Raw genomic sequence first — 21,186 nt, forward strand, 5'->3', positions numbered from 1 at the left:
CGCGCCGAGCCGCCCTGGCTGTTCGCGTCGCCCAGCCGGCGCTCATTGGCGGACCTCCCCGCCGTTCTCCATCACCTGTTGCCAACACCGCTACCGGCCTGGCAGCAAACGAGCAACAAGCACCATCACTGCACCCCTCCGTGTGGTGGGACGGCCACACCGCCACCCCGTCGCTGACTCCAGCCGGCTCATCGTCCCACGCTCATCGCGCGCCCATGGACGCGCAGGCCGCGCTGCTCATGGCACGCGAGCTCCTGCGCTACTGCTGATACGTCTCCAACGTATCTATAATTTTTGATTGCTCCATGCTATATTATCTACTGTTTTGGACATTATTGGGCTTTATTATCCACTTTTATATTATTTTTTTGACTAACCTATTAACCGGAGGCCCAGCCCAGAATTGCTGTTTTTTTGCCTGTTTTAGGGTTTCGAAGAAACGGAATATCAAATGGAGTCCAAACGGAATGAAACCTTCTGGAACGTGATTTTCTCATCGAATACAACTTAGGAGACTTGGATCCTACGTCAAGACACGTAACAGGAGGCCACGAGGTAGGGGGCGCGCCTACCCCCAGGCGCGCCCTCCACCCTTGTGGGCCCCCTGTTGCTCCACCGACGTACTTCTTCCTCCTATATATACCCACATACCCCCAAACGATCAGATACGGAGAAAAAACCCTAATTCCACCGCCGTAACTTTCTGTATCCACGAGATACGATCTTGGGGCCTTTTCCGGAGCTCCGTCGGAGGGGGCATCGATCACGGAGGGCTTCTTCATCAACACCATAGCCCCTCCGATGAAGTGTGAGTAGTTTACCTCAGACCTACGGCTCCATAGTTAGTAGCTAGATGGCTTCTTCTCTCTTTTTGGATCTCAATACAATGTTTTCCCCCTCTCTTGTGGAGATCTATTCGATGTAATCTTCTTTTTGCGGTGTGTTTCTTGAGACCTATGAATTGTGGGTTTATGAACTAGTGAAACCTATGGCCCCCGGGTCTATTCTCATCATATCAATCTCCATCACTTTAATCTTGCTTTGCTTTTTTACTTTGCTTTTACTTTTTACTTTGCATATTTATACCAAGAATAACAAAAATATTATATCTATCAGATCTCACTCTCGTAAGTGACCGTGAAGGGATTGACAACCCCTAATCGCGTTGGTTGCGAGTAGCTATCGTTTTGTGCAGGTACAAGGGACTTGAGCATGGCCTCCTACTGGATTGATACCTTGGTTCTCAAAAACTGAGGGAAATACTTACGCTACTCTGATGCATCATCCCTTCCTCTTCGGGGAAAACCAACGCAAGCTCAAGACGTAGCAAGAAGGATTTCTGGCACCGTTGCCGGGGAGGTCTACCCAAAAGTCAACATACCAAGTACCCATCACATACCCTTATCTCCTGCATTACATTATTTGCCATTTGCCTCTCGTTTTCCTCTCCCCCACTTCACCCTTGTCGTTTTATTTGCCCTCTCTCTCTATCCTCCCTCTATTTGCCTCGTTTTGCCCGCTTGCTTTTTGTTTGCTTGTGTGTTAGTTTTTTTGCTTGTCATTATGGCTAGTTCTTTACCTTCTACCCCTATGTCTGAAATTGGGGATACTATTGTCGATAATAATTTTGATGCTCCTACTAAAGAACCCACTATCTCACATATAAAAAGATTCCGTGTTGGTAGTGGTAATATTATTGGAAAAGGAGTTATTCAAGATTTCTTTACTTGTGCCGGTGCTTTACCCTCTATGGGTAGTTCTATCCTTCATAGAACTAGTAGTCTTGTGGACGCTATTGCCATGCTTATAGTTGAACTTGAAAGGCAATTCATGCACATGCATCCTTCCATACAAAGGATTTTCCTAGAATTTTCTAATACTGAGCATTCTTTTGTTAAGCGTGCCGTTACTATCTTTTTGGCTCATGAGTTTCGGTTCATAATAAAAGAGGCCAAAGAAATCTTTGCGCATTATAGGGTGGACGCTTGCCATCCTCCCATAGAGGCCATCCTCTTTGATCAAGAAGAAATAATGCGTTTTCAATCTCTAGACTATGTTGCTTTCAATGAAAATCTTAGAAAAAGGGTGCCTAACAATGTTTTAGTTGATAGAATTTCTAAACTTAATGATGATTTGGCTATTCGACATAATGAATTGGGATATTCTCTTGAATATAGGCTCACAAAGTTCTGTCAAAAGAATGCTTATAACGATGAATTGGTTGTGCAATATGAAGGACCGAAGGAGGAACCTATACCTCCCAAGGTTGATCTTGGAGACTTTTGTCCCAATAAATTTGGCACTTTTGATTACTTTTGCTTGCCTCAAAGAAAACTTGCTGCTGAACATAGAGAATATTAAATGAGTTTTAATAATCTATCTTACTATTATGGCAATACCTAGATCTATTCTTGCTTGTTATGCCTAGCTAGGGGCGTTAAACGATAGCGCTTGTTGGGAGGCAACCCAATTTTATTTTTATTCCTTGCTTTTTTCTCCTGTTTAATAAAAAATAAATTATCTAGCCTCTGTTTTTGTTGTGTTTTTTGTGTTTAATTAGTTTTTGTGCCAAGTAGAACCGTTGGGAAGACTTGGGGAAAGTCTTGTTGAACTTGCTGTAAAAAACAGAAACTTTAGCGCTCACGAGAACTGCTGTAATTTTTATTTGGAAAGTTCTATTTAGTTAATTATTTTTGAAGATGATTAATAGATAAATTACTCACGTCCAGCAATTTATTTTAGAATTTTTGGGGTTCCATATCTTGCACTAGCTACATATTACTACAGACTGTTCTGTTTTTGACAGATTCTGTTTTTCATGTGTTGTTTGCTTATTTTGATGAATCTATGGCTAGTAAAATAGTTTATAAACCATAGAGAAGTTGGAATACAGTATATATAACACCCATATAAATAAATAATAAGTTCATTACAGTACCTTGAAGTGGTCTTTTGTTTTCTTTCGCTAACGGAGCTCACGAGATTTTCTACTTTAAGTTTTGTGTTGTGAAGTTTTCAAGTTTTGGGTAAAGATTTGATGGATTATGGAACAAGGAGTGGCAAGAGCCTAAGATTGGGGATGCCCATGGCACCCCCAAGATAATCTAAGGACACCTAAAAGCCAAAGCTTGGGGATGCCCCGGAAGGCATCCCCTCTTTCGTCTACTTCTATCGACAACTTTACTTGGAGCTATACTTTTATTTACCACATGATATGTGTTTTGCTTGGAGCGTATTGTATGATTTGAGTCTTTTCTTGTTAGTTTACCACAATCATCCTTGCTGTACACACCTTTTTAGAGATCCATACATGATTTGGAATTTTTTAGAATACTCTATGTGCTTCGCTTATATCTTTTGAGTTATATAATTTTGCTCTAGTGCTTCACTTATATCTTTTAGAGCACGGTGGTGGATTTGTTTTATAGAAACTATTGATCTCTCATGCTTCACTTAGATTATTTTGAGAGTCTTAATAGCATGGTAATTTGCTTAAAATCCTAATATGCTTGGTATGCAAGATTAATAATAAAACTTTCTTATGAGTGTGTTGAATACTAAGAGAAGTTTGATGCTTGATGATTGTTTTGTGACATGGAGGTAATAATATCAAAGTCATGCTAGTTGAGTAGTTGTGAAATTGATAAATACTTGTGTTGAGGTTTGCAAGTCCCGTAGCATGCACGTATGGTAAACATTATGCAACAAATTTGAAACATGAGGTGTTATTTGATTGTCTTCCTTATGAGTGCCGGTCGGGGACGAGCGATGGTGTTTTCCTACCAATCTATCCCCCTAGGAGCATGCGCGTAGTACCGAGGTTTTTGATGACGTGTAGATTTTTGCAATAAGTATGTGAGTTCTTTATGACTAATGTTGAGTCCATGGATTATACGCACTCTCACCCTTCCATCCTTGCTAGCCTCTTCGGTATCGTGCATTGCCCTTTCTCACATTGAGAGTTGGCGCAAACTTCGCCAGTGCATCCAAACCCCGTGATATGATACACTCTTTCACACATAAACCTCCTTATATCTTCCTCAAAATAGCCACCATACCTACCTATTATGGCATTTCCATAGCCATTCCGAGATATATTGCCATGCAACTTTCCATCATTCCGTTCATCATGACACATTCATCATTGTCATATTGCTTAGCATGGTCATGTAGTTGACATAGTATTTGTGGCAAAGCCACCATTCATAATTCTTTCATACATGTCACTCTTGGTCCATTGCATATCCTGGTACACCGCTGGAGGCATTCATATAGAGTCATCTTTGTTCTAGTATCGAGTTGTAATCATTGAGTTGTAAATAAATAGAAGTGTGATGATCATCATTTTCTAGAGCATTGTCCTAAGTGAGGAATATAAAAAAGGAGGAAAGGCCATAAAAACAAAAGAGAAGGCCCCAAAAAAGAGAAAGGCCATAAAAAAGGAGAAAAGGCCCAAAAAAAGAGAAAAGAAAAAAATGAGAGAAAAAGAGAGAAGGGACAATGTTACTATCCTTTGCCACACTTGTGCTTCAAAGTAGCACCATGATCTTCATAATAGAGAGTCTCTCATGTTATCACTTTCATATACTAGTGGGAATTTTTCATTATAGAACTTGGCTTGTATATTCCAACAATGGGCCTCCTCAAGTGCCCTAGGTCTTCGTGAGCAAGCAAGTTGGATGCACACCTACTAGTTTCTTTTTTTGAGCTTTCATACATTTATAGCTCTAGTGCATCCGTCGCATGGCAATCCCTACTCCTTGCATTAACATCAATCGGTGGGCATCTCCATAGCCCATTGATTAGCCTCGTTGATGTGAGACTTCCTCCTTTTTTTTCTTCTCCACATAATCCCCCTCATTATATTCTATTCCACCTATAGTGCTATGTCCATGGCTCGCGCTCATATATTGCGTGAAAGTTTATAGGTTTGAGATTACTAAAGTATGAAACAATTGCTTGGCTTGTCATCGGGGTTGTGCATGATGATAGCATTCTTGTGTGAGGAAAATGAAACATTACTAAACCATATGATTTTGTAGGGATGAACTTTCTTTGGCCATGTTATTTTGAGAAGACATAATTGCTTAGTTAGTATGCTTGAAGTATTATCATTTTTATGTCAATATGAACTTTTGTCTTGAATCTTTCAGATCTGAATATTCATACCACAATTAAGAAGAATTACATTAAAATTATGCCAAGTAGCACTCCACATCAAAAATTCTGTTTTTATCATTTACCTACTCGAGGACGAGCACGAATTAAGCTTGGGGATGCTTGATACATCTCCAACGTATCTATAATTTTTGATTGCTCCATGCTATATTATCTACTGTTTTGGACATTATTGGGCTTTATTATCCACTTTTATATTATTTTTGGGACTAACCTATTAACCGGAGGCCCAGCCTAGAATTGCTGTTTTTGCCTGTTTTAGGGTTTCGAAGAAAAGGAATATCAAACAGAGTCCAAACGGAATGAAACCTTCGGGAACATGATTTTCTCATCGAATACAACTCAGGAGACTTGGACCCTACGTCAAGACACGTAACAGGAGGCCACGAGGTAGGGGGCGCGCCCTCCACCCTCGTGGCCTCCCTGTTGCTCCACCGACGTACTTCTTCCTCCTATATATACCCACGTACCCCCAAACGATCAGATACGGAGCAAAAACCCTAATTCCACCGCCATAACTTTCTGTATCCACGAGATCCCATCTTGGGGCCTGTTCCAGAGCTCCGCCGGAGGGGGCATCGATCATGGAGGGCTTCTTCATCAACACCATAGCCCCTCCGATGAAGTGTGAGTAGTTTATGTCAGACGTACGGTTCCATAGTTAGTAGCTAGATGGCTTCTTATCTCTTTTTGGATCTCAATACAATGTTCTCCCCCTCTCTTGTGGAGATCTATTCGATGTAATCTTCTTTTTGCGGTGTGTTTGTTGAGATCGATGAATTGTGGGTTTATGATCAAGTCTATCTATGAATAATATTTGAATCTTCTCTGAATTATTTTATGTATGATTGGTTATCTTTGCAAGTCTCTTTGAATTATCAGTTTGGTTTGGCCTACTAGATTGATCTTTCTTGCAATGGGAGAAGTGCTTAGCTTTGGGTTCAATCTTATGGTGTCCTTTCCCGGTGACAGTAAGGGCAGCAAGGCACGTATTGTATTGTTGCCATCGAGGATAACAAGATGGGGTTTTCTTCATATTGCATGAGTCTATCCCTCTACATCATGTCATCTTGTTTAAGGCGTTACTCTGTATTTAACTTAATACTCTAGATGCATGCTGGATAGTGGTCGATGAGTGGAGTAATAGTAGTAGATGCAGGCAGGAGTCGGTCTACTTGTCTCAGACGTGATGCCTATATACATGATTATACCTAGATATTCTCATAACTATGCTCAATTCTGTCAATTGCTCAACAGTAATTTGTTCACCCACCGTAGAATACTTATGCTCTCGAGAGAAGCCACTAGTGAAACCTATGGCCCCCGGGTCTATCTTTATCATATCAATCTCATACTACTTAGTTATTTACTTTGCCTTTATTTTACTTTGCATCTTTATCATAAAAATACCAAAACTATTATCTTATCATATCTATCGGATCTCACTCTCGTAAGTGGACAACCCCTATTTGCGTTGGTTGTGAGGATTTATTTGTTCTGTGCAGGTGCGAGGGACTCGCGCGTAGCCTCCTACTGGATTGATACCTTGGTTCTCAAAAACTGAGGGAAATACTTACGCTACTTTGCTGCATCATCCCTTCCTCTTCGGGGAAAACCAACGTAGTGCTAAAAGAGGTAGCAACCGCCTAGTCGACGACCTCTACAAGGACTGGCTGGACCGCATCACCGAGCTCGTCAGCGCCGCTGGGGGATCTCCAACATCATCACTCTCGCTGCCTTGCACGCCTCCGGCCGCGGGAGACGTAGCCCATGGGGCGCCTCCGCCGCCCCTGCATCAAGACGGCGCCCTCGCACCGAGATGCGTGGCACATGGAGCACCCCCGCCTCCTCCGCACCAAGAAGGCATCCTCGCCCCGAGACACGCGGCCCCACGACGCCATGCCGCGTGCCCACACATGAAGAAAGAAGCTGCCAAGAAGTTCCCTGGCCGCAGGAAAACGCTTTTGCACTCCCCGCACCACCACGTCAAGACCGCGCGCCGTCTGCTGTGGCGGTGCGTGGGTACCAAGACCAGGCTCCTCCACCACGACGGGCTCCGGTGACCACAACAGGCTGCCGAGCCTTCACTCCTGAGCTGCGCACCGTTGTTTGGCCAGGCAAGTTCAAGACGGATCTGCCTCCGCGCTACGACGGCACCCCCGACCCCGCGGAGTTCCTGCAGCTCTATGAGCTGAGCATTGAGGTGGCCAACGGCGACGAGAAAGTCATGGCGAACTGGCTTCCCATGGATCTCAAGGATGGCGCTCGCTCGTGGCTCCTGAACCTGCCCGCGGGATCAATCTCCTCCTAGGGTGAGATGCGCGGCCGCTTCATCGCCAACTTCCAGGGCACTCGCGACCTCCCTTCGGCCGCAGGTGACCTGCTCCGCATCAAGCAACAGCCAAGAGACCCTACAGAAGTACGCCCAGCGCTTCAACAACGTTCGCCTCAAGATGAAGGAGGAGCTCGCCATCCACGAGGAGCTGTGCACGGCTCTAGAGATGTTCAACATGGCGACCAAGTGCACAAGAGCTGAGGAAGGGCGTCTCTCCCTCCTCGAGCTCCCTACTGCCGACCCAGAAGAGAAGAAAGCCAAGGTCAAGGACGTGAAGCGCAAGGGAGTAGCCGTGCTCGTGGCGGAGCCGGACATGAAGCGTGTCCGGGACCACCCCGAGTCGTCCAAAAGTAGCTGTCCGTTCTGCGCCTTCCACAACGTACACAACCACATCACCAATGATTGTCAAGAGCTCAGGGCCATTCGAGATGGCAGCTTCGGTCGACGCCTCGAGCGCAACGACTGGGGCTATGGCCGCCGAGGAGGATGAAGTGGAGGACGCTGGGACGACCGTGGCTCCCACCAGGAGTGGCGCGACCGGCCTCGTGAGGACCACTGACAGGATCAGCCTCGCTTAGGGCAATCCTGGCCTCCCTCCGCTGCCGCCACCACCAAGAAGGAATGACGACCATCATCAGGACGAGGGGGGCTGGGGGCTTCCAGGAGCCACGCGCTATCGCCTGCATCTTGGGCGGAGCTCAGGCCCCAGCATCCCAGCACGTCTTCAAACAGTTTGCTAGAGAGGTGAACGCAGCTCTTCCCAGGCACGAGGCCACGCGCCCACTCATGTGGTCCAAGTACGCCATCACCTTTAGCTCGGCGGCCCAGCTCAAATGCGCGGCAACCACCGGCGTCCTCCCGATGCTCTGTTCACCCGCCATCAGCAAAGTCCAAGTCACCAAGACCCTCATCAACGGTGGTGCGGGGCTCAGTGTCCTGTCCGTCGAGACGTTCGACAGCCTTCAAGTGCCCTACGATCAGCTACATCCTATCAAGCCTTTCTCAGGAGTGACCGACGGCTCCACCACCCCGATAGGGCAGGTCCGCCTCCCTGTCACCTTCGGCCAACGCGACAACTACCGCACCGAGCTCATCAACTTCGACGTCACCCACATCCATCTGCCATACAACACCATCCTTGGGTACCCAGCATTAGCCAAGTTCATGGCAGTGACCCACCATGTTTACAACGTCCTCAAGATGCCAGGAAGCGGTGGAATCATCACAATCCCCTGCGAAGAAAGAGATGCGGTGTGCTCCCTGGAGCGCGCCTTCCAAGCCGCAGCAATCGAAGACCCCAACAACAAGGGCGTCCAGTACCCTCCTGAGGCCGTCCCCAAGAAGAAGAAGCAACTACTCCGCACAGGGCCTCAGGAGAGCGGCATCTTCAGTGGCGCCCCCTCAGGATCGGCGCCCACACCTGGGCCGCCTCCCTCCCTCGCATAGGAAGGCGCGCCCGACGCCCTCCTTGGGCAAGGCTCGGGGGCTCTCTTCTGGAGGGCCTCAGACCTAGCCAACATCACGAGGGAGGCACTCGGGCACCACGTGGAGGCGTGCTTCGCTACACGCTTCCCTCAAGAGAGCGCTGGGCGAGAAGCGCCCGGTGATCAGGAGTTCATCATCAAGGCTACCCAGGAGCTTCAAGAAGCAAGGACCATGCGCGACGACCGCCGCCCACCACCCGACGCAGCTCCCCATCCTGGCGAGGACGGCGGGCTGCGCATCTACGTCGACATTCCAGGGCTCAACAGGGCCGCATCTCAGGAGCGCTTCTGGCCTTCGCGTGCTGGCCGATGCGAGGGTCCACCTCACAGCTATGTTCGCATGCCGTTTGGCTCGCCGAACACGGCTGTATCCTACCAGCGTCATCTCCGGAGCATCCTGGCGGCTCAGGAGGCCAGGCATCACACAGTCTGGGCGAGATGGTGATCGTCCTCAAGGAACCACCCAAGCCCCCAGAGCCTCTTGAGACTCAGGGTTCTGGTGGCTCGTGAGGAGCGACCCTCCAATGCGCGTCATCAACTACTCCAACACTCCTTCGACAACGGAACCAGGTGACATTTTTCGGTTTACTCAGCTGGGAGCGTCCCTCGGGCTGCATCATTCCCAGGTCGCATGGGCCTGTCCCTGGGCATGTATCCTTTCGCATTTTTAGATTACTCTACTGGGGGCACCCCTCGGGCTGCATCGTCCCCAGGCCACTCGGGTCCATCCCAGTGGCATGCATCGCTCTTGCGTTTATCCAAGCTAGCTTGTTCCATTGCATGAGTTATTTATAGTCATCACTTGCTTGATTGTCACTCACCATGGCCGCCCGTGTCGTGGATCGGCCCCTTGCTCATCCCGCAAAGGGGCCTACTCATGCTGGCACGTCGCTTGTGCTCGGGTCCGTCCCTGCAATGCTGACAAATCTGAGCGGTCGAGCTCTGGCTCGCGGCATGCCCGCGCATGTTACCTCACCAGGCCCTCAGTGCCTTCATCTTCTTGCGGAACGACCAGTGGCAGACCGGCAAGCGTGGCTGCAATTTGTATCCCTCCACGCGCTAACCTGCAGGAACCTCATGAGGGCGATAGTAGGCGGTGAAGGAAATATGCCCTAGAGGTAATAATAAAGTTGTTATTTATATTTCCTTATATCATGCTAAATGTTTATTATTCATGCTAGAATTGTATTAACCGGAAACTTAGCACATGTGTGAATACATAGACAAACAGAGTGTGCCTAGTATGCCTCTACTTGACTAGCTCGTTAATCAAAGACGGTTAAGTTTCCTAGCCATGGACATGTGTTGTCATTTGATGAACGGGATCACATCATTAGAGAATGATGTGATGGATAAGACCCATCCGTTAGCTTAGCATAATGATCGTTCAGTTTTATTGCTACTGCTTTCTTCATGACTTATACATGTTCCTCTGACTATGACATTATGCAACTCCAGAATACCGGAGGAACACCTTGTGTGCTATCAAACGTGACAACGTAACTGGGTGATTATAAAGATGCTCTACAGGTGTCTCCATTGGTGTTTGTGGAGTTGGCATAGATCGAGATTAGGATTTGTCACTCCGTCTATCGGAGAGGTATCTCTGGGCCCTCTCGGTAATGCACATCACTATAAGCCTTGTAAGCAATGTGACTAATGAGTTAGTTGCGGGATGATGCATTACAGAACGAGTAAAGAGACTTGTCGGTAACGAGATTGAACTAGGTATTGAGATACCGACGATCGAATCTCGGGCAAGTAACATACCGATGACAAAGGGAACAACGTATGTTGTTATGCGGTTTGACCGATAAAGATCTTCCTAGAATATGTAGGAACCAATATGAGCATCCAGGTTCCGCTATTGGTTATTGACCGGAGATGAGTCTCAGTCATGTCTACATAGTTCTCAAACCCGTAGGGTCCGCATGCTTAACGTTCGGTGACGATCGGTATTATGAGTTTATGTGTTTTGATGTACCGAAGGTTGTTCGGAGTTCCGGATGAGATCAGGGACATGACGAGGAGTCTCGAAATGTTCGAGACGTAAAGATCGATATATTGGAAGGCTATATTCAGACATAGGAAAGGTTCTGAGTGGTTCGGGTATTTATCGGAGTACCGGAGAGTTACGGGAATTCACCGGGGAGTATATGGGCCTTATTGGGCCTTAGGGGAAAGAGAGAAGGGAGGCTGCGTGCCCCCCCAAGGCCTAGTCTGAATTGGACTAGGGGGAGGGGAGGTGCCCCCTCCTTCCTTCTCTTCTCTTTTCCCTTTCCTTCTCTCCTACCCCTACTACATGGAAGGGGGGGGGGGAATCCTACTCCCGGTGGGAGTAGAACTCCCCAGGGCGCGCCATAGTAGAGGGCCGACCATCCCCCTCCTCCACTCCTTTATATACGGGGAGGGGGGCACCCCATGAACACACAAGTTGATCATTGATCCCTTGGCCGTGTGCGGTGCCCCCTCCACCATAATTCACCTCGGTCATATCGTTGTAGTGCTTAGGCGAAGCCCTGCGCAGGTAGCTTCATCATCACCGTCATCACGCCGTCGTGCTGACGAAGCTCTCCCTCGACACTCTGCTGGCTCATGAGTTCGTGGGACGTCATCGAGCCGAACGTGTGCAGATCGCGGAGGTGCCATATTTTTGGTACTAGGATCGGTCGGATCATGAAGACGTACGACTACATCAACCGCGTTGTCATAACGCTTCCGCTTACGGTCTACGAGGGTACGTGGACAACACTCTTCCCCTCTCGTTACTATGCATCACCATGATAGATCTTGCGTGTGCGTAGGATTCTTTTTGAAATTACCGCATTCCCCAACAGGCGGTACCACGAGCTCCCTCTTTTCCCATGCAATTCACTTGCGTGTTAAGGGGGGGGGCTCCTGAGCATCGCGACTCAGGAGCTCTTACTGGCTCTCCAGCCCTCACCCCCTAGCCTTGACCACGGCATCACGACCTGGCATACCAGCAGCGGCTGAGCTCGCTCGAGAGCCGGGACCCGAGGACGTAGATCACACATAAGAGCGTGGGAAAGAGGGGAGGCTCGCACGGGCATAACCTGGCTACGTTATGGCCGTTGACGCACAAGGAGTCTGGCGCAGTACAAGGAATCGACTTTGGACCGCTAAGATACGTTTCGCACTCGGGTCGGCCAAGCGCTACGACATAGGATCCCCACCTGTTGCAACCTTGTTACGGCGACGTCACCTCCCTTTCCTACCTTTAGGTAGCTGCTTGCACGCTAAAGGGGACATCTTGAGCATCGCGCCTCAGGAGCTCTTACTGGACCTCGGGCCGCTCACCTCCTGGCCTTGACCATGGCATCGCGACCTGGCATACCAGCGACGACCGCAGCCTGCCTGGGGACCGGGACCTGTTGGCGTAGAGCACCAAGCTACCGCGAAGTTGGAAAGGGGAGACCGAGCCGAATCAGGACATGCATTCATAAATCTTCATAATAAGGATGATATCAACAAAGGCACTACAGACCCTTTACACGCCCCCCACGGGGTTCATCTCGATTCCTCGCAGGGAACAAAAGAAGCAGGCTTCTAGGAGCCCTATGAACACGCGCCAATGCCGCCGACGCCTTCATCAACAGCGGGCCATGGGAGGCCGACGCTAACCCCATCCAGATCAACGACGGCGACGGTCGGACACTGCTGCCACACTCCGGGCACGGCGAGAGCTCGTGGGATCGCAGCTGTCGTCGCTCGTCTCCGGAGTCTCTTAGGGCTCGGGAGAGTCGCTGGACTTCCAAGCGCCGCCGTTGCTGCTGGAGGAACTCTGGCGAGGCCAATGACAGGCCTGGCTCCTACCGCTGCGACCCCCTCCAGGGCAGCAATCCAAGCAGCAGCCTTCCTCGTCGAAGACCTTGAAGAACATCGCAGAGGCGCCATCGTACTCGAAGTGGATGGCGAGGGTGCCCACCGTGCGGCAAACTCGGGCGACCTCATCCCAGCCGCGGGTCATGAAGATCTTTCCCAGGGAGATGACTGTCGGTGTCAAAACCGGTAGATCTCGGGTAGGGGGTCCCGAACTGTGCGTCTAAGGATGGATGGTAATAGGAGACATGGGACACGATGTTTACCCAGGTTCGAGCCCTCTTGATGGAGGTAATACCCTACTTCCTGCTTGATTGACTTTGATGAGTATAGGGGTTACAAGAGTTGATCTACCTCGAGATCATATGTTGTGGTCTAAACCCTACAGGTATGATGAGTAATGTCCTAATCATCTATTGACTAGCCTGGCCTCGGCTTATATAACATACCAGAGGCCTAGGATAACAAGAGTCCTAGTCGAATACGTCAGTGGAGAGGAGTCCTTGTCTTGATCACCAAGTCTTGTGGAATCTTCCTCATATATGTCATCAGCTATCTGAACTGGCCCATGAGTAAATGACCATGGGGGTCCTCGGCCCAATCCAACTGATCGGGAGACGATGTGGTGAGTACCCCCTAGTCCAGGACACCGTTAGTAGCCCCCTGAACCGGTCTTCAAGTTGGGAACGCTCCTCGGTTCTTCCGAACTATTCTTCGTCTTCGGTCGTCAGTCTTGAAAACTGGTTCAACAAATCTTCCCATCTTCTATCTTGAGGATTGCCGAGCTAAATCTGAAGATCTACATGTCGGGTATCCAAGGAGCCCTTTAAGTCTTTGGCCTTTATCAATGCCTTGTTATTTTCATGCCACACCTCGGGTTTGAAGTTGTTCCCGGGCGGCAGTGCCCTCTTGCTTCCGAGCTCCAACGCCGGACTATATTCGAGGTATCTTTTGCAGACGAGCACCAACGCCGGACCACTTCCGAGCTCCAACGCTGGAGTATATCCAAGCTCCAACGCCGGATTATATCCAAGCTCCGACGCCGGACTATGTCCAAACTCCAACGCTGGACTATATCCGAGGTGTCATAGATCACCTTGGTTCAAAAAAGTTGAAGGAGTTTAGCCGAGCTTAATGCCAGAAATGCCCTCTATGGAGCCAGCCACTTGCATCCGAGCTATATCCCAAAATGCGTTCGAGGTGGTTCAACACCTCGGTCATGGGCTGCTTGTTTGCAGATTTTATTTGTTGTTAATATGTATAACCAGTAGACCTCAAGGTGTGTGTCGGTCTAAAACCCGAGATACACCTGAAGGATGACATAATACCGTTGATCCCAGTAGCCCCTGAGACTCAGGTTGATTCGCAAAATCGGCCTGAGGATCAAGTCCTAGCTCGACAGAATACTTCAGGACACAAAAAGCGGCGTGCTCAGTCCTCGAGACTCAGGTTGGGTGCGGCTGACCAACCTGAGGATCATAATCTCCTCGGAAAATGTATTGCACTTTAAAATTTTCTGCATTGAATAGGCAATGCAGTAGCCCCCGAGACACTGGTCGGGTGGCAACACCAGATCATGGGATCGATGTGCCCCTTTAATATTTTTAAATAATAAGCCCGAAGCCCAGTAGCCCCTGAGCCTTAATGCGGGCACGGGTGGCCGAATTAAGGATCGATATCCATAGTAAACTCACAAATTATGTGTAATGACTCTATGTATCTAAGTACTTTACATCATTAATGCTCAGATCCGCATTGTACAAAACTTTGTTGACCGACCATCGGCTTCAACCTCTTCGGCCAGTAGCCGAGGAGTGTTTTCCTACTTTATAAAGCCGTTATAAGGGCAAAGATTTATGGAAAACAAGGCAATCCGTCCATATGGTTTTATAAACAAAGGTACACAGAGAGATATGTTATATTACGTTTTAACGTAGGAAACATCTTCCAAAGAAAATAGTCCCGCTATCGGTTCCTTTCTTTGGGTCGTCATGCTTATCATGATCATGAAACCTCACCTCCGATCAATGTGGGAGGAAAATATGGAGGATTTAGTTCAGGGAAAGTTCCCGAACTCTATGGTATTAATGAACCAAAATTTTCACTTCCGTCGTTGCCGACCAATGTGATCCTTTTAGATTGCTAGCTTTCGGCCTCACCCACTCTGAGGTACTTACTCGGATGACCCAATAGTAACAATCACAGAGGTGCTCCCTTTACCACCTAGCCGAACAATCGGGAACGTAGGGGGTAAGCACAGGAGCCAGGCAACCCAGCTTGGCCAAAATCTTAAGTCAAATTGATGCATATTTATGGCTTTATAACGATGATTATGGAAGGTAGCCCTCATATATTAAATACAAATGACGATGATATGTTTATTTTGACTCTGTTGCGACCGTTTATCAGTTTAAAAGTGGCCCATCGTCGGCTTCTACCCCTTTGTAGATACTACGCAGGGTGTCTCGGCAATAACAAGACAACCCTTAGCCGACGTCTCGGTGCCCGAAGGCGGTTGTGTAGCGGAAACGAGGCAATCAGATATGTGGGCTTTATAACTTTCACTTAGTCATAGGAGCTTAAAGTTGGGAGGCCAGTTACTAGCCACCAGTTAGTGTTCGGCGACAGCCGAGGTCAAGCCATAAACATCTTGGCTAATGTTATGAATGGCCCGTTATTTAACACAGTCATCGGATCGCTGACTAGTTTACGCTTATTGTCACAGTCAGTTTTTCGGCTTTCTCCACTGAGGTGCTTAACCATGCGAGCTAGAAGCACACTCGCAGTGGTTCTCCCTTTGCACACCTAGCCGAACAAAGCGGAACATAGGAGGCAAGCGCAGGAGCCGGACAACCCAACTATTGACCGAAGACACAATTCGAAACCGATGCATATTTAGCAATATCCAAGAATGTTTTTGCCGAATCTCTAAAGGTGTCTGGCGTTGCACTGCGAGACTTATGTTGGAAACACACAAATAGTTTAAAAGTGCCATAATCTTGGAAAACCAAAAAACGTCAGTAAAACTTGACGTTCGAATAAGATCAAGTGTTTGGTGCCAATCCGAAAATTGGAAAAAAGAAAAAAAAATGTGCTTCTGCCATGCTTTAACATGACACATTCGATCTCAACACTTCAAGCGGGCCATCATACGGCTTCAAGCTCCTTATCCCAAAGGCGGAGTACTTCTTCGAGGCCACTTTAGCTAACTAAACTCGAGCGGCTTTTTAGAGAGAAGACAGGCTATGCGGCTATTGACCATACACTCGAGTCGAAAAAGGAGCGGTAGAAAAAGATTTTGCAACGACCAAGAAGAAGACACATTTACTATAAAACAACTCATATAAATTTTAAGAGCCCCCAAGTGACTTGGGTAAAAGAATTTATGTATAATGATTGTATGTACCGATGTACTTATATCATATATGTGTTCACCCGAACTTTAAACGCGTCTTAACCGACCGTCGGCTTCTCCCTCTTCGGTCAAGGACCGAAAAGTGTCATGTACTCCACCTGTCAAAAGCATCGACGGTGTTTCCGATAACTAGGCAATTAGGCCATAAGGCTGTAATAGACAAAGCGCGCTCAGGAAACTTATGCTATATTACTAACGAAGTGTAAGAAGCATCTTCGAAGAAAATAGTACCTCCACCGATACCTTTCTTCGGTTGCTCATTGTTACCATGAGACTTGTGCAATAGATTTTTTGTACTCATGAGTTCCGTTGTGTACCGACCATTATTGAAAATAATAAGAGCACTAGCTTTCGGCTTCACCCAGTCTGAGGTACTAACTCGGATGACCCGGTAGTAACAATCACAGAGGTGCTCCCTTTACCGCCCAGCCGAACAATCGGGAACGTAGGGGTAAGCACAGGAGCCAGGCAACCCAGCTTGCGAAACACTTAAGTCAACATGGTGCATATTGTGGTGTAATACACGAACAAGGAACGAAGCCGTACAAGTATAATCATATGCAAGAGGAAAGGCTTCATAAAGGAAGCCCCTAAATAAATGGGGTATTTGAATTTTTGTGTCACAAATAAAGTTTTGACAAGGAATTTTGTCACAAACAACTTTTTGCCAAAAAGTATAATGCTTGGTCGAACCAAACAAAATTTAAAACTGAAAGTTTTTGAGCATGAAAGCGACTTAGCTAGTTAATGTGCTCAGTATTGATGACGCGGTCCGAGCTTACCGTGGGATGAGCTCCCAGCCCCCAAGCCGGTCTCGAGGTGGCAAAGCAAAGAGTTCGGCACTCCGAAGTGGCGACATAGCACGACCGATACAGGCCGACAGTGTGACGCCGAAGTACCCATCGTGCGTTAGTGAAGTGAGGACGAAGCCCCCAGTCCAGCCGAGGTGACGTGGTATGTCTGTACGCCGAGGTGACAACACTGCCCGACCCGGATCCTTTACCTGTGCATAGAAACTAGTGCAAGCCAGATATAATAGGAGTAATAAAAAAATTGTTGCATAATTAATAATTTATGCAAAGTGAGTAATAAAAGAAATATAGCCCGTGTGCCGAACACTCGATGAGGTAGAGCTCTCTCAGCGATGCCTAAGTCCCTGAGGCAACCGAACATGTTGGTATGGCGATTCGACCAACAAGGTGATCACGTGAGCTGATTTATGCCGATTGGGACAACGACATCGACTTGCCAAAGTGACCGCGTGACGCAGTCGAAGCCGATCACCTACACACATAAAATAGTGCGGTCCAAAAAGGATAATTGCTTTTCACAAAAATAATTTATTGAAAGAGATGTGGCCAGGCGCCAAAGTCAATGTCGATGCAGGGCGTCGGCGTAACGCGGTGAATGTTGGGGATCGTAGTAGAAATTTAAAATTTTCTACGCATCACCAAGATCAATCTATGGAGTAATCTAGCAACGAGGGGAAGGGGAGTGCATCTACATACCCTTGTAGATCGCTAAGCAGAAGCGTTGCAAGAACGCGGATGAAGGAGTCGTACTCGTAGCGATTCAGATCGCGGTTGATTCCGATCTAAGCGCCGAACAACGGCGCCTCTGTGTTCAACACACGTGCAGCCCGGTGACGTCTCCTACGCCTTGATCCAGCAAGGGGAGAAGAGAGGTTGGGGAAGACTCCTTCCAGCAGCAGCACGACGGCGTGGTGGTGGTGGAGGAGCACGGGACTCCAGCAGGGCTTCGCCAAGCACTACGAGAGACGAGGAGGGAGAGGGGTAGGGCTGCGCCAACAGGAAGATCGAATCGTGTGTTGGGCTGCCCATTTGCCTCCACTATATATAGGGGGAGAGGGAGGGCTGCGCCCCCACTTAGGGTTCCCACCCCAAGGGGGTGCGTCAGCCCTAGATCCCATCTAGGGTGGCGGCCACAAGGGGGAGAGGGGGAGGCGCACCTGGGGTGGGCCTTAGGGCCCATCTGCCCTAGGGTTTGACCCCCTCCCCTCTTGGAGGCGCCTTGGGCCTTGGTGGGAGGCGCCCCAGCCCACCTAGGGGCTGGTCCCTTCCCACTACTGGCCCATGTATGCCTCCGGGGCCCGTGGCCCCTCCCGGTGGACCCCCGGACCCCTCCGGTGGTCCCGGTACACTACTGGTGATGCCCGGAACACTTCCGGTGGCCAAAACCATACTTCCTATATATCAATCTTTACCTCCGGACCATTCCGGAACTCCTCGTGACGTCCGGGATCTCATCCGGGACTCCGAACAACATTCGGTAACCGCATACATACTTTCCCTATAACCCTAGCGTCATCGAACCTTAAGTGTGTAGACCCTACGGGTTCGGGAGTCATGCAGACATGGCCGAGACAACTCTCCGGTCAATAACCAACAGCGGGATCTGGATACCCATGTTGGCTCCCACATGCTCCACGATGATCTCATCGGATGAACCATGATGTCAAGGATTCAATCAATCCCGTATACAATTCCCTTTGTCTATCGGTACGATACTTGCCCAAGATTCGATCGTTGGTATCCCGATACCTTGTTCAATCTCGTTACCGGCAAGTCTCTTTACTCATTCCGTAACACATCATCCCGTGATCAACTCCTTGGTCACATTGTGCACATTATGATGATGTCCTACCGAGTGGGCCCAGAGATACCTCTCCGTTACACGGAGTGACAAATCCCAGTCTCGATTCGTGCCAACCCAACAGACACTTTCAGAGATACCCGTAGTGCACCTTTATAGCCACCCAGTTACGTTGTGACGTTTGGCACACCCAAAGCACTCCTACGGTATCCGGGAGTTGCACAATCTCATGGTCTAAGGAAATGATACTTGACATTAGAAAAGCTTTAGCATACGAACTACACGATCTTGTGCTAGGCTTAGGATTGGGTCTTGTCCATCACATCATTCTCCTAATGATGTGATCCCGTTATCAATGACATCCAATGTCCATGGTCAGGAAACCGTAACCATCTATTGATCAATGAGCTAGTCAACTAGAGGCTTACTAGGGACATGGTGTTGTCTATGTATCCACACATGTATCTGAGTTTCCTATCAATACAATTCTAGCATGGATAATAAACGATTATCATGAACAAGGAAATATAATAATAACCAATTTATTATTGCCTCTAGGGCATATTTCCAACAGTCTGCCACTTGCACTAGAGTCAATAATCTAGTTCACATCGCCATGTGATTAACACTCACAGGTCACATCGCCATGTGACCAACATCCAAGAGTCTACTAGACTCAATGATCTAGTTCACATCACTATGTGATTAACACTCAAAGAGTTCTGGGTTTGATCATGTTATGCTTGTGAGAGAGGTTGTAGTCAACGGGTCTTGCCATATTCAGGTCCCTATGTATTTCGCAAAACTTTATGTCATATCGTAGATGCTGCTACCACGTTCCACTTGGAGCTATTCCAAAATGTTGCTCCATTATACGTATCCGGTATCTATACTCAGAGCTATCCGGATAGGTGTTAAGCTTGCATCGACGTAACTCTTTACGTCGAACTCTTTATCACCTCCATAACCGAGAAACTTTTCCTTATTCATCTAAGGATAATTTTGACTGCTATCTGGTGATCTACTCCTAGATCACCTTTGTACCCTCTTGCCAGACATGTGGCAAGGCACACATCTGGTGCGGTACTCAGCATGGCATACTGTATAGAGCCTATGACAAAAGCATAGGGGAAGACCTTCGTCCTTCCTCTTTCTTCTGCCGTGGTCAATCTTCGAGTCTTACTCAACTTCACACCTTACAACTCAGGCAAGAACCCCTTCTTTGACTGATCTATTTTGAACTCCTTCAAAAACATGTCAAGGTGTGCGTTCTTTGAAAGTATCATCAGGCGTTTTGATCTATCTCTATAGATCTTGATGCCCAATATGTAAGAAGCTTTATCCAGGTCTTCCTTTGAAAATTACTCTTCAAACAACCGTTTATGCTTTCCAGAAATTCTACATCATTTCGAATCAACAATATGTCATCCACATATACTTATCAGAAATGTTGTAGTGCTCCCACTCACTTTCTTGTAAATACAAGTTTCTAGCAAACATTGTATAAATCTAAAAGCTTTGATCACTCCATCAAAGCATATATTCCGACTCCGAGACGCTTGCTCTAGTCCATAGAAGGATTGCTGGAGCCAACATACCTTTTTAGCATCCTTAGGATCGACAAAACCTTTTATTGTATCACATACAACTTTTCTTACGAAAACTGGTACGAAAACTTGTTTTGACATCCATCTGTCAGATTTCATAATCGAAAAATATAGCTAATGCTAACATGATTCCGACGGACTTAAGCATCATAGTCAACTCCTTGAACTTGTGAAAAGACTCTTTCCCACAAGTCGAGCTTCATAGACGGTAACATTACCGCCCACGTCCGTCTTCTTCTTAAAGATCCATTTATCTCAATGGCTTGCCGATCATCGGGCAAGTCCACCAAAGTCCATACTTTGTTCTGATGCATGGATCCTATCTCGGATTTCATAGCTTCTAACCATTTGTCGGAATATGGGCCCACCATCACTTCTCCATAGCTCGTAGGTTCATTGTTGTCTAACAACATGATATCTAAGATAGGATTAGCGTACCACTCAGGAGTAGTACATATCCTTGTCGACCTATGAGGTTCGATAGCAACTTGATCCGAAGCTTCATGATCATTATCATTAACTTCCTATTCAACAGACGTATGCACCATAGAAAACATCTTTCTGTGTTGCATCACTCTCTGGTTGAAGTAAAGGTTTGACAACCTCATCAAGTTCTATCTTCCTCCCACTCAATTCTTTCGAGAGAAACTCCTTCTCGATAAAGGACCCGTTCTTAGCGACAAACAATTTTCCCTCGGATCTGAGATAGAAGGT

Source organism: Triticum urartu, chromosome 3A, assembly GCF_056163025.1.
Source record: "Triticum urartu cultivar PI428250 chromosome 3A, HENAU_Tu73, whole genome shotgun sequence".
In the NCBI taxonomy this organism is placed as follows: Eukaryota; Viridiplantae; Streptophyta; class Magnoliopsida; order Poales; family Poaceae; genus Triticum; species Triticum urartu.